The sequence below is a fragment of the Pinus tabuliformis genome, chromosome 1_2 (genome assembly GCF_031772625.1).
Source record: "Pinus tabuliformis cultivar Carrire ecotype Pingquan chromosome 1_2, CPIR1, whole genome shotgun sequence".
In the NCBI taxonomy this organism is placed as follows: domain Eukaryota; kingdom Viridiplantae; phylum Streptophyta; class Pinopsida; order Pinales; family Pinaceae; genus Pinus; species Pinus tabuliformis.
In genome coordinates, this window is record NC_142298.1 from 1,242,739,698 (window position 1) to 1,242,753,075 (window position 13,378).

A 13,378-nucleotide genomic window follows, 5' to 3' on the forward strand; every position below is an offset into this window, starting at 1 on the left:
GTCACCATATTTTCTTTACATAGATGCTGAAGGGAGCGATAGTTTAAGTGACCAAATCGCTCATGCCAAAGTTTGCTCACTTCATCGTTATGAGCAACAAATACTGAGGGAAGATTTGATGACCCAAAGTTGTGAAACTTATACAACCTTGTGGAATCATCAGCAATGCCAGTAGCCAAAATCTGTTTAGGATCTCTTAAGTCCTTGATTACAACATCATAAGGTGAAAATTCAACGATTTTACCTTCACCTGAATGAGTTATCTGATATACAGATAGAAGGTTGCAGGATAAGGTTGGAACACATAATACATCATTAAACTGACCATTGTCTAGATGCACAGTTCCAGTCCCTACAACATTAAGAGATCTATCATCACCAACATATATATTTTTGGTGTTACAATCATTTAGAGAAGAAAACATGGCTTTGTTTTTGGCCATGTGATAAGAAGCTCCAGAATCAATGAGCCACTCATGAGAATGAGAAGAAGAAGATACATTTAATGCATAGCCAGACCGAGATGCTTGACAACCACATACAGAAAGTGTCATTCCTGAAGATGAAGTTGAAGTTGAAGATTGCCCCAAATGGATGTTATGCTTCTTCATTGCTGCTTCCAAGGCTTCCATCTTCTTAAAGCATTTTGATTCTAAGTGGCCATCTCGATTACAAAAATTGCAATGTCTATCAGTCTTCTTGCCTTTGTTTTTATTTGTCTTATCATTTTGTTGAAATGATTTTTCATTTTGGGGCTGAAATTGCTTAGGACCCTTGTTTGGTTTAGGACCATTCTTTTTAGGATATGACTTCTTAGGATTCTTTGAATTTGGTTGCTGCTGGGCGGCTAATGCTTTCTTGGAAGAGTTTCCAAGATTAAGAAGACCAAGGTGTAAGAGTTTTTCTTGTTCTCTTATTAAAGAATCACAAAAAGAGTCAAAGGAAGGGGACTTGTAGTCTGTTCCTTGAGAAATGAAGGCTTCTCTTGTAGAATGGAAGGTGGAAACAAACACAGAGTAGGTTGGTCCCAACTTTGTAAGAATGGAATAGATAAGATTACTATCTTCTTTCTTAACTTTAACACCTTCCAAAAGATATCTAAGGGTCTTGAACTTGGACAAGAAATCTTCAATGCAAGAAAAATTATTAGGGTCCAATGTAAGCAACTCATTTTCAAGTTGATGGGCTCTAATTTCATTTTTAATCCCAAAAACTTTATTGATTTGCTTCATTGCTTCATCAGGAGAATCAATTTCTGCAATATGGAATCTAAGATCTGGAGAAATAGACATCCCTATCAATCCACGTGCTTGATCTTGCCTATTTTCCCATTTAGCAGCCTTATCTTCATCCTTCGGTTTCTTTTCTTGGCCTGAGGCTATTCTGAAGAGACCTTTACTTCTAAGTAAATCCTCAATGTAAGCCAACCATTGGAAGTAGTTGGTGCTGTCAAGGGTAACTTGGTATTGACTTTCCATTTAAATGGAAACTGAAGCTAAATATGTTGAAAATAAGTGTTCCAATGGATAGATCTCGAAAAATTAGGCTGGTTTAAAAAAAACGGCTCTGAAAACGGCTTCCGGATGAAGAAGTTATGGCTTTTTGAAAAAAAGTTGTTGAAGTTGCCGACGAAGTGCGGGAATGTGCGGAAATGAAAAAGTCCGCCCCCACAAAATGGAGACTTGAACCCAAGACCTCTACTCTCCTAAAATAGCTTTGAACCAATTGATCTATACAAAAAATTTGAGAGAGAGAGAGAGAGAGAGAGGGGGGGCGGGGGGGGTGCTTTGGGTTGCGTGCTTGCCTTGAGAAAGCTCTTTTTCCCTACAAAACAAAAAACACAAAACCCAACACGGACATGCAAAGAAAACGAACCTTATGGCTCGAAGTTAGCTTTAGCCGAAAAAACTAAATATTTTCAAAAATGAACCTTGCGGCTCAAAGTTAGCTTTGGCTCGAAACTAAATATTTTCCTCAATGTTTCTGATTTTCCGAGATCACCCTAAGGCGCAGGGAAAAGAGCATACGCATGAGAAAAAATCCTTCCTTTCTGTTTCTGATTTGCCCAGATCGCACAGAGTCGCAGGGCAAAGAGCATACGCAGAAATGAAAGGTATAGATCTGGTAATAAAAAAGGCTAAATAAACCGAAACCGAAATAAACAGAGAGAAAATAACAGTAAACTGCAAATAAAAACTGTATACCTCCAGATCTTAAAAATGATGCAGCTAGGGCTACCGGAAACCTTTTTGCGTGAAACGAAAGGGGTTCCTCACTGGAACAGATGCTCCGAACACAACAGAGCAGTCCTCTCGGCCCGAAAGCAGTTAGAAACAACAGATCTAGGAAACGACAGTCGGATGCAGTTCTACCGGCTTCAGATTTGGATCACCAACGGACGCGGCCCTCAAATAGCTCTGATACCATGTAGGAATTTACAGGGTAAGTTCCTCAGATAGAACACCAAAAGGACACCGCTCACAACCAGATCGCAGATCAATACACCAGTATTTTGACGTGGTTAAAACCCTCAAAGAGGGAAACAGTCCACGGCCTGAGCCAACGCGGCCACTTCAGGTAATTTATTAATAAAAGAATGAAAATTTACATATGTTTCTCTCATGCACGGATTACCCTACAAATGACCCTCCATGCGCTTTAAATAGAATTCATGGACCAATCGGGTGTCAAGCCACGGATCAAGTGTCGGTAATACCTAGGAGAGAATGAACCGTCAGATCACTACATATCATGACCGTCGGATTGTAAGTTACAAAATGTACAACGGTAAAGAAACACACTTTACCTAACTCTATACCTAACTCTACACTAGACCAAGTTGTACTTAACTATTTCCTATGTGTCGGAATATCCTAACAAATCATGGACAACAATGGTTGCAAGATATGCTCAGAATAGACATAGTGCAGAATCCTTGGAGCTTTATAGACAAATGCAGAATGCCTCCGTGAAGCCAGACTTGAAGACATTTGTCAATGTTCTTTCTGCCTGCGGCGAACTGGCAGCTTTGAAACAAGCTAAAGATATTCACGAAGAAATAATTAGAGGCCAATTACAGTATGATATCTTTGTATCAAATGCTCTAGTAGACCTGTATACAAAATGTGGAAGCTTAGAAGAGGCTCGTGTTCAAACACCATTTTTTCAAATGCAGATGGGGTTTTGGAATTCCTCAATCGAAGACAGTATTGGGTTGCAAAAATCGATCGGAACAGTGTGATGCGGAATGCGACAGGGCGATGTCGGATGGGAGGCCAAGAGGGTCTTTATGGAGGAGCAGAAAATTAATAGGAAAGGAGGCATTATTTGTCATTCAGGAGATCAAAAGAATAAAAAATGATCCAACGTGCTTGGGGAACTTTATGAAAGTCCACGTCTCCATGCTACTGAAAAGTGATCTTGTTGCAGTTCTTACCGAGCTCGAAAGACAAGGGGAGGTTTTTTTTTTTTAACGCTCAAGACTATGTTCATGCAGATGAAAAGAATAACCTTAGAAAGTCGTACTACACCTGCATTATGCAAGCTACCCATTTAATATTTGCATTTTTATCAAACAAAATGAACTGTTGTCGGATTCTTGTCAAAACCCAATGGGTTGGCCTCATGTTATTTTTGCTGGACAGAAAAGGGTGACAATGTTGGCCTGTTATCCTGCTGCCTTTGCAATATATCACATCTATTTTTGGAGACTGGAATTTCTTGACTCTGTGAGAGAGAAGATACATGAGGCACATGTTCGTGGGAGCTGATTGTGGCATTGCAATGTGAGATTGGAAAGCCCATAAAATTGGGTGCATAGACATAGAAAATGATAGCAGATCTGAGCATGAAAATACAACTTGAGAATTGTGCGTCTATCAGAAAATGTGAAGCAGATGTAAGAGAGCCGTGAAGCAGTAGAGGCCACAAGAATCCTGTGGGAGCCTTAGGGCATAATAGGCCACAAACTGAGACAAGATGGAAAAATAGACCGTGACTTGTAGAAGAGGCCATAAACTTGGTGCACGTAGAATCCATAACAATGTAGAGTTAGGTGAAAGTGTTGCTGAATGTTTATATGATTTGGACCCTGGGAATGCTGCGACTTATGTTCCGCTATCAAATACCTATGCTGCAGCTGGCAAATGGGATGGTATCGAAAGGATAAGGAAACTGATGAAGGACAAAAAGATTAAAAATAAGCCTGGATGTAGTTGGATTGAGGTTCATAAGCACGTTCACATTTTCATTGTAGGAGATGGATCATCATACTCACGTACAGAAGATCTCTGCAAAACATTTTCCTGTGGTATTGTAAATGAAATCGGTGGCAGAGTAGATTCAACGCACATCATAAAGAACCTGATGATCTGGATTGATGTCTCAAGGCCTCTGTTGTTCAAACGCAATCTCAAGCTCCTGGCAGCTACAAAACTTGTTTCTATTGCTTTTCATGGCAATAAAAGGGTATCATTTTCAATCTAAAAACAATTTGTTATATGTATATATATTAGGATTATAAGTCCTTATGAGGGTTACAAGCTCTTTATAGCGGAATTTGGGTTTAGTGGGTTTTGGGTCCAGATTTTGAACCAAAGCTCTGATACCACGTGTAAGGCCCCATCCTAGGGTCTTCTAACAGATCTATATTCTCTAGGAATTAAATGCAATAAGAGGCAATAATTTATTTTCTTACAAGACATTTAAACAATGATAGTTTACCATTTACATTCTAATCCCTACAACTTTAATAGTGAACATTTCATTTCAATAACTTACATGAGTAATCTATGCATAGAGGAATACCTATACCGATGGCCCGGTGGAGATGCCCTTGAGCTGTTGCTCCTGCTGAAACGCTCCTCTTGACTACCGACTGGATTTACCTCCCAGCCAACTAGGAAATAATTCCTAGCCCAGGAAACCTCCACAGGTTCCCTAGCCCTCCGAGCCCAAGTCCAACCAAATGTAGTGTGTGTGTCCAAGACCAAGATAAACAATACTCCCTTTCTCTCTCTCCAACAATTTCTCAAAATCACAGCCAACCCAAAATCAAAAGCAAGACCCAACATCCCCCTTTCTCCCTTCCTCCTTCCCCTTTTATGCCCCTCCTCTCTTCTCCACCTCAACCACCTCTCATTAATGTCATAACTTCTCCCCCATCCTTACAGTTGACTTCTCTTCTCCCAAGTAAATTTGAGAGTACATTTGGGAATGTGATATGAATATAAAATTGGGTAATTAATGGGAGATGACCATGTCTTCTCCCAAGTAAATGTGAGAGTACATTTTGGGGATGAGAGATGAATATATAAATTGATAATTAGTTGGAGAGGACCATGTCTTCTCCCAAGTAAATGTGAGAGTACATTTTGGGGATGAGAGATGAATATATAAATTGATAATTAGTTGGAGAGGACCATGTCTTTTCCCAAGTAAATGTGAGAGTACATTTGGGAATGTGAGATGGATATATAAATTAGTAATTAGTACGAGATGACCATGTCTTCTCCCAAGTAAATGTGAGAGTACATTTGGGAGTGTGAGATGAATATATATATAATTTGGACTAATGGAAGGAGACCATATCCTACCCAAGATTCAATTTGAGAAGACAAGTTGAGAATTTGAATAATAGCACTAATGAATTTTATATTAGTAAATAAATTTATAGTTTCCCACATGAAGGTATTCACCAATATTTCTCAATATTTTCAGGTAATGTAAACATTAATAAAATTTGCATGATAATATTAAGTGGGGCATTACACATGTAATTTGCAAAACAATGTACTACAGGTTGCAGAGGTTGCAGGTGTCGTCTCATCGCTTAAGGCTCCGATGAACAAAGGTGAAGGTGATGGAAGTGAGACCTTTCAGGATGCTTGTGATGCAGACAAGGTACAGAGAAGTTGCAGATTATTTTTCATGCTTTTGGAGGACCAAAAGCTCCTCTGTGGGGAGGATTGATCCAGGTGGCTACAGAGACACACACAGGACAAAGAGGACTTATTGAAGCTCAGAAATCAAAGTGATCAGAATGATTTCGAACCAGGACCAGAGCGTAGATCTTGTCATCCTGATTGTGGCGGTGTGAACACTTCGTCAATCCGAGCTCGTATGAGGGAGAACGAGCTAGTCAAAGTTCTGGTCAAAGTTAGGTTGTGGGCCAGGCTTAAGTATCCTACAATTTGACCGACCCCAAGGCATGAAACCTAGCTCCCGAAAAGGGTTGAAATTGTGGCCTCGTTAATTTGCCCAATATTCCTTATTTTCTAAATATTTGAGAAACACCTCTATTTTAATAAAAGTCAAAAAATTATAAATGATGCAGCGGACCACCACCCCTGCCACCCCAAAACTACATAACAAAATAAATTTTATTTTTAAAAGGCCGACGGGCCATGACCCCCGCTGGCCCAACCGAAACCTTAACAAAATTTAATTAAAAGTGGCTCGGCGGCCATCACCCCGCCAAGCCTTCCAACCAACACCATATCATATTGAATTAATATTGGGGTGGGCACGAGCCACCTCCGGTGGACCCGACCCACACCCCCCAAAAAAACCATACTATATGCCATGTATACGTGCAAGGCTGGCAGGGATCGAACCTGTCCGGCCCATGTGGGCAGCCTCATATAACGCGCCACGTCGAACCCTCGTACCTCCAACTGCAAAGCCCAAACATTAAACGTACCAACTCATTTAACACGCCAGTTCAAAAGGGTTATGGAGGGTATGGGGCGGGCCGCCCAATGTGGACCCGACCCCCAAAACGAGTTTCAATTCAATTTTTAAATCAAAACAAAATGTTTTAAAACAGAGGAGGCGGGGTTTAACCCCCTGACCTCCTCCACCAAATTCGGAGGTTTCAACCGTTACACCAAACGACATTTCTTGTTTAGTCTGCCACCAAAAAACTTATATAAACCTGTCATTTGTCAATGCGCCTAGGCATGGAGGAATCATGAGTGAGCACGGAATTCGAGGCGATATTTTTTAATTAATTTATTGTAGGTGGAACCATGATTGAGCAAAATTTCCAAGAGGGTGAAATTTTTGCAGTGTCCAAAATGTCGATCTTACACCTCTCAGCGACAGGAACCTGATGGCATAGTCAGTTTCTTGATCTGAGCAGTAGATTTGCAAAGGCCCCGGAGGAGGGAATCTTTGAGGAATCTAGGGGGGATCTAAAAGATTCCTTGAGCCCCAGATTTCCACTTTCTCAGAATTTAGAAATTTGACAGTCGATTTTGCACTATTCGACACCACAAATTTGATGGTGCATTCAGATTTTCCATTTGCTCATTTCATTTTTCGGCCACTTTTCTAAGTGGAGTGTAGGGGTCAGCGTTCATGTACGAGCAACCATTTCCATGAGACTCGACACCGCGAGATTGATGGTGCGACCAACTTCAGCATTTTGACATCCTTTTCTTTAGATGGACCCTGGATGTGAGGTATATGTAGTATGTTCATGTACTTCTTTTGCTATGCATTGCGCTGCATAGATCCCTGGTTGATGTTTGATGAGGGATCTTGTTTCTTACTTGTTTTCATGATTCCTGCTTGAGGTGGTGTAGAATCATTTGTGAGATGTACTTGTTGTCATGATTCGTCATGTTTTATTTGAGGTCCCTTTATTGTATGTTGATGGGACACTGATGTGTCACCATGCATGATTGCATTGAGATCCCTTTTATGCCATGGTGGTGTGATGTTATTTATCATCATGCATGAGTTTACGTCATACTGATAGGAGTCCTTTTGACTGAGAATTCCTGTAACGGAACATCTCTTGGAGCCACTCCTGCGTGAGGGCATTTTCCTTGTATGATAGCGACATCACCTCTTATGTACATCATCACTATTGACATCACTTAATGCAGCGACCTACACCATCTTGACACCGAGGCCCAGAGACGTAGTCCATCCTGGACGAACTCTGTTATCAACATCTTGAGTTTCATGTTGCTGATGATTGTCATGTTCCTCTTCTTTACAACATGTAGATGTATTCATTTATGTTCTTTTAATAATGCAATTTAACACATCACGAAAGTAAAAGGTCTTGGAAGGGTCCTTTGTCACACCTGGACCTGGACAAGGGAAGGTGCAAAAGAAGATCTCATGTATCTCTGTATACAGATACCTATTCAACCACTGTTCTTTTGACAAGCGCAGATTCCTGTTTTCTTGTGCCGCGAACTCGTGAATCTTTCGATCCAACCACTTTTCAATTTATTTCTTGGTCGAAATCCAATGATGTGACATCACACATCTCTTTCAAGCAGATCCTGGTCCCGACAACAAAACCATTTGTTGGCCTAGGGGGTCCTGACCCAGGTCTGAAGTTAGCTGCGCCAACCAATAAAACCCTACACTACCGGGCCTTTCGGCAACAACCTGCGTAGCGCAGGCTGCAGTCTCACCCAAAGCAGTATGGGGGATGCAAGAACCAAGTTTCTGGATCCAGAGACTAGTGTGATGTCTTTTAGCACCTCAGATCTTCCTTCGCGTAGATCAATACACCCTTAGGGATTTCTACTGCAACTCTCTTAAAACAACCTTCAAACCTTCGCGAAGGACTACAATCAGTCTTTGCGAACCTTTAATAATCAATTTATCCACTTATGCACACAAGAGAACAAACCTAAATTAGCGTTCACGTTGATCTACTTAAGTTATTAGTAAATATCAGAGAATGCATCAGAATATTCGCGAGAATACATAGACATGCATTGCGTACATCATTAAGAGTTATTCAACAGAATCACACAACACTCAATCAATATTCCATAAAACACATCATTCATTGACAACATCTATCATAAACAGAAGTAAACAAAATTACGCAAGAATTCTTCGGAAATTGCCTTTATTGATCTTCAATTCAGGATTACAGACCCAAAAATACCCTACGCATATAGTTGCAGGAGTTTACACACTCAGCTGCGAACTCTACCTAGGCCTCTGCACACTCAGCTATAGGGCCTCTTCTCTTCTATCACAACTCGTCCATTATTAATTACTATCATCACCTGCCTTAGGCTCTCTAAGACACACCTATCTATATCCTTTTTCATACAATTCCATGGTCCGCGAACCATGGGTGGGTCTCAAAACCAACTCAAACTTTACATAAAACAAGGGGCAAAACCCTTTTTGACTCCTACTCATCTACCGCTCCACATCCACAAATCAAGAAGACTTTACATTAATTACAAAATTGTATCAAAACTTGGGTTATCTTAACCCCAAAACTGACCCAAGGGACGCCATCCTAAATTTATGTGGAATTGGAGCCTTTGGGGCTTGGATTTCTTGCATACCAAGGGTGAGCCTACAATAATTCATGGCGATATTATGCGCAACAATATTCTGTTGGGTGGTGGCTCCTGTGCTAGGCATCGATAGCGGGAGGAAAAAGACTCCAAATGACTGGTGGTGGAGGCAGTAGGACAACAATGGGGAATTCAACATGAAGGACTATGTTATGAAGTGGATTGGTATTGAAATTAAAAAGGAGAGACCCAGGGGTAGTGAACGAGATTTGAACCTTGGTGGGAGGAGGAGGAAGAAGCGAGATAAGAGGAGGTCGGGGAGGGAAAACTGCTTCGAATGGTGGGCGACTCTTGCAAAAGAGGATGAGAGTGAAGAGCCCAAGAAGAAAGACAAATCAAAGAGCAGAGAGTGTAGAGAATGGTGGAGGGAAGAATTTTGCGATGAATTGAGCCAAAAGAATTTTGAAATATGAAATTGTAGCTTTGAGTGTCTTTTGTTTTCATTTTTCTACATCTCCTTTTTACGGTCCATTTAAGCGTTCATTTTTCTCTTTGTTTGTGTTCTTTATTAGTAGGTTATGATGGTTGCATAGTCAATAGAATGGGCATTTTCTCACATTTCTGGTGTACAAAGATTTCCTCTTCTTACTTTTCAATATTTCATGTATGTATCTGAGAAAACATGTTTCTACTCTTAAAATATCAATTGGAAATATCCATAGAAAATTGGTACAGGACGTCAGGAAAACTATAGAAAAACTCTGTTTGTCCATCTAACATAATTATTATAACTCCTTAACGTCATGTTTAAGGATTATAATAAATTCCATGATGTAAAAGTTTGTGTCACCACTATGAACTATGTGAGGCGTCGATAAGTATTATAATAATTTTCCATGATGTATAAGTTTGTGTCACCACTCTGAACTATGCGAAGCACAAGTTGTACTTTTGGGTAGATCAAGGAATCTCAAAACTCTGTTTCTTCTCATACACATATATAGAAACTATGGGAAATGGCATTTCATAAAAATAATCGTTTTCCTTTTTTTATATAAAGGTTGTAAATATTATTATTATTTATTTTAAATATATATATATATATATATATATATATATATATATATATATAATTTATTTTGAATGAATAATTGTATTAAAAAAATTATAATACAAATTTAGTAGATTTAAAATAGATTTCTTTTTTTTTCTCTCAAAAATTAGGGATTCAAGCTCATTTTAAAATAAATATAATTTAAATTAAATTACAATATTAAAAATATAATATTCACAAATAAAATTCTATGTAAATTGTATAATGTATATCTATTGGCAATAACCTTAGCCTGAGTCCGACCCTATATCTCAGCCCTGAGCCTGACTTTGTTATAATGCCTTACGCATTTTCAAAACTTGTTACTGTTGAGGTGGGGTCTGGATTGCAAGCTTAGCTTTCATATTAACTCTATATACAGATCTAATGTCCAAGAGTGAGCCTACAATAATTCATGGCGATATTATGCGCAACAATATTCTGTTGGGTGGTGGCTCCTGTGCTAGGCATCGATAGCGGGAGGAAAAGACTCCAAATGACTGGTGGTGGAGGCAGTAGGACAACAATGGGGAATTCAACATGAAGGACTATGTTATGAAGTGGATTGGTATTGAAATTAAAAAGGAGAGACCCAGGGGTAGTGAACGAGATTTGAACTCGGGTGGGAGGAGGAGGAAGAAGCCAGAGAAGATGAGGTCGGGGAGGGAAGACCGCTTCGAATGGTGGGCGACTCTTGCAAAAGAGGATGAGAGTGAAGAGCCCAAGAAGAAAGACAAATCAAAGAGCAGAGAGTGTAGAGAATGGTGGAGGGAAGAATTTTGCGATGAATTGAGCCAAAAGAATTTTGAAATATGAAATTGTAGCTTTGAGTGTCTTCTGTTTTCATTTTTCTACATCTCCTTTTTACAGTCCATTTAAGTGTTCATTTTTCTCTTTGCTTGTGTTCTTTATTAGTAGGTTATGATGGTTTCATAGTCAATAGAATGGGCATTTTCTCACATTTCTGGTGTACAAAGATTTCCTCTTCTTACTTTTCAATATTTCATGTATGTATCTGAGAAAACATGTTTCTATTCTTAAAATATCAATTGGAAATATCCATAGAAAATTGGTACAGGACGTCAGGAAAACTACAGAAAAACTCTGTTTGTCCATCTTACATAATTATTATAACTCCTTAACATCATGTTTAAGGATTATAATAAATTCCATGATGTAAAAGTTTGTGTCACCACTATCAACTATGTGAGGCGTCGATAAGTATTATAATAATTTTCCATGATGTAAAAGTTTGTGTCACCACTCTGAACTATATGAAGCACAAGTTGTACTTTTGGGTAGATCAAGGAATCTCAAAACTATGTTTCTTCTCATACACAGATATAGAAACTATGTGAAATGACATTTCATAAAAATAATCGTTTTCCTTTTTTTATATAAAGGTTGTAAATATTATTATTATTTATTTTATATATATATATATATATATATATATAATTTATTTTGAATGAATAATTGTATTAAAAAAATTATAATACAAATTTAGTAGAGTATATAGTATTTTGTAAACCAATAAGATGAAATTTATTTTTGAGAGAAAAAAAGAAATCTATAAACTAATGCAAGGACCCAAGTTACATGAATTGATTCAAAACAACTATATAATTATAATTCAATGTTTAAAAAACAAAAATATATAAATATTATTAATATCATTATTTTTCAAATAACAAAATAAATAAATTTTCTATAAACCAATATAGCTTTTTAAAAAATTAATTAATAATTAAATAATATTAAAATAAATATTATTTAAATTAAATTACAATATTAAAAATATTAATATTCACAAATAAAATTCTATGTAAATTGTATAATGTATATCTATTGGCAATAACCTTAGCCTGAGTCCGACCCTATATCTTAGCCCTGAGCCTGACTTTGTTATAATGCCTTACGCATTTTCCCTATATCTGAGCCCTGAGCCTGACTTTTTTTTTTTTCAAAAGAAAAAATCAAAATGTAATTATATTAAGATGATATAATTGATCGTCATTACAGTTTTCTCCGTGGAGACATGTTACTGATTGTATGCTATTTTCCTCATAACAGAGAAGATCCTGGACAGAGAAAAACATATATTTGGCCTGCAGTTAGCAACATCAATCTAATGAGGAGAGATATATATGCCGAATTGAAAACCATATTTGGAAAACACATATGAGCCGTAAGTATAGCAAAATGTAGAAGGTGCCAGCCTGATAAGAAGAAAGAGCTACGCCGAAGAGGGCATAAATCCCGAAATGGACACCAAGATGGAATGCAGAGGCATGTTGGAGTTCTGGAATAGGCGATGATTTCTCCAATTCCAGATGTGCCAGCATGTTAAGATGAAGAGTGCGCGCCAGGAGGGCCGCTGAGAGCTCCACCAAAGGAAGGCGTCCAGTACAGAAGGAAAGGACCGATGCGAAAAACCATGAGAGAGTGAGAGCTCATACCAGATTGAAGAAGAGACTGCACACTCAAAGAACATGTGGAAGTTTGATTCATGATGTGCTGTGCATAGAAAACACCTGCTCGGACCATGCCAACCTTTTCTTTGGAGAACCTCCCAGGTGAGGTTCTTGTTGGAGAAAAGGAGCCAAGAGAAGAGGATCGCTTTTAGGGGGCAGGGAGCTTTCCAAAGCTTGGTGGGGAAAATAGGGAGAGAAGGCGGGAGGGTAGAAGAAATGAGAGAGTAGATATTTTTGACAGTGAGAGGAAGGGAAGGTTTCAGAAAGGACCAGACCAGCTCATCTTTGGTACCCGATTGAGTGATTCCTATGTGTGAGAAGCTGTTTATAGCAGATTGCCAGAGGGGATGGAGGGGAGGGGGTAAGGCGAGTTGATGATGATTTTTCCAGATAGGCTGGTTGGAGAGCCATGAATCTATAAGCTTGCTCCAGGTGAAAAGGCCATTAGTGTGAAAGAAGGCAAGGAGAGCTGGGGGAATAAAAGATTCAAGGCTGTGTTGAGTGGGGTCAAAACATATGAGGAC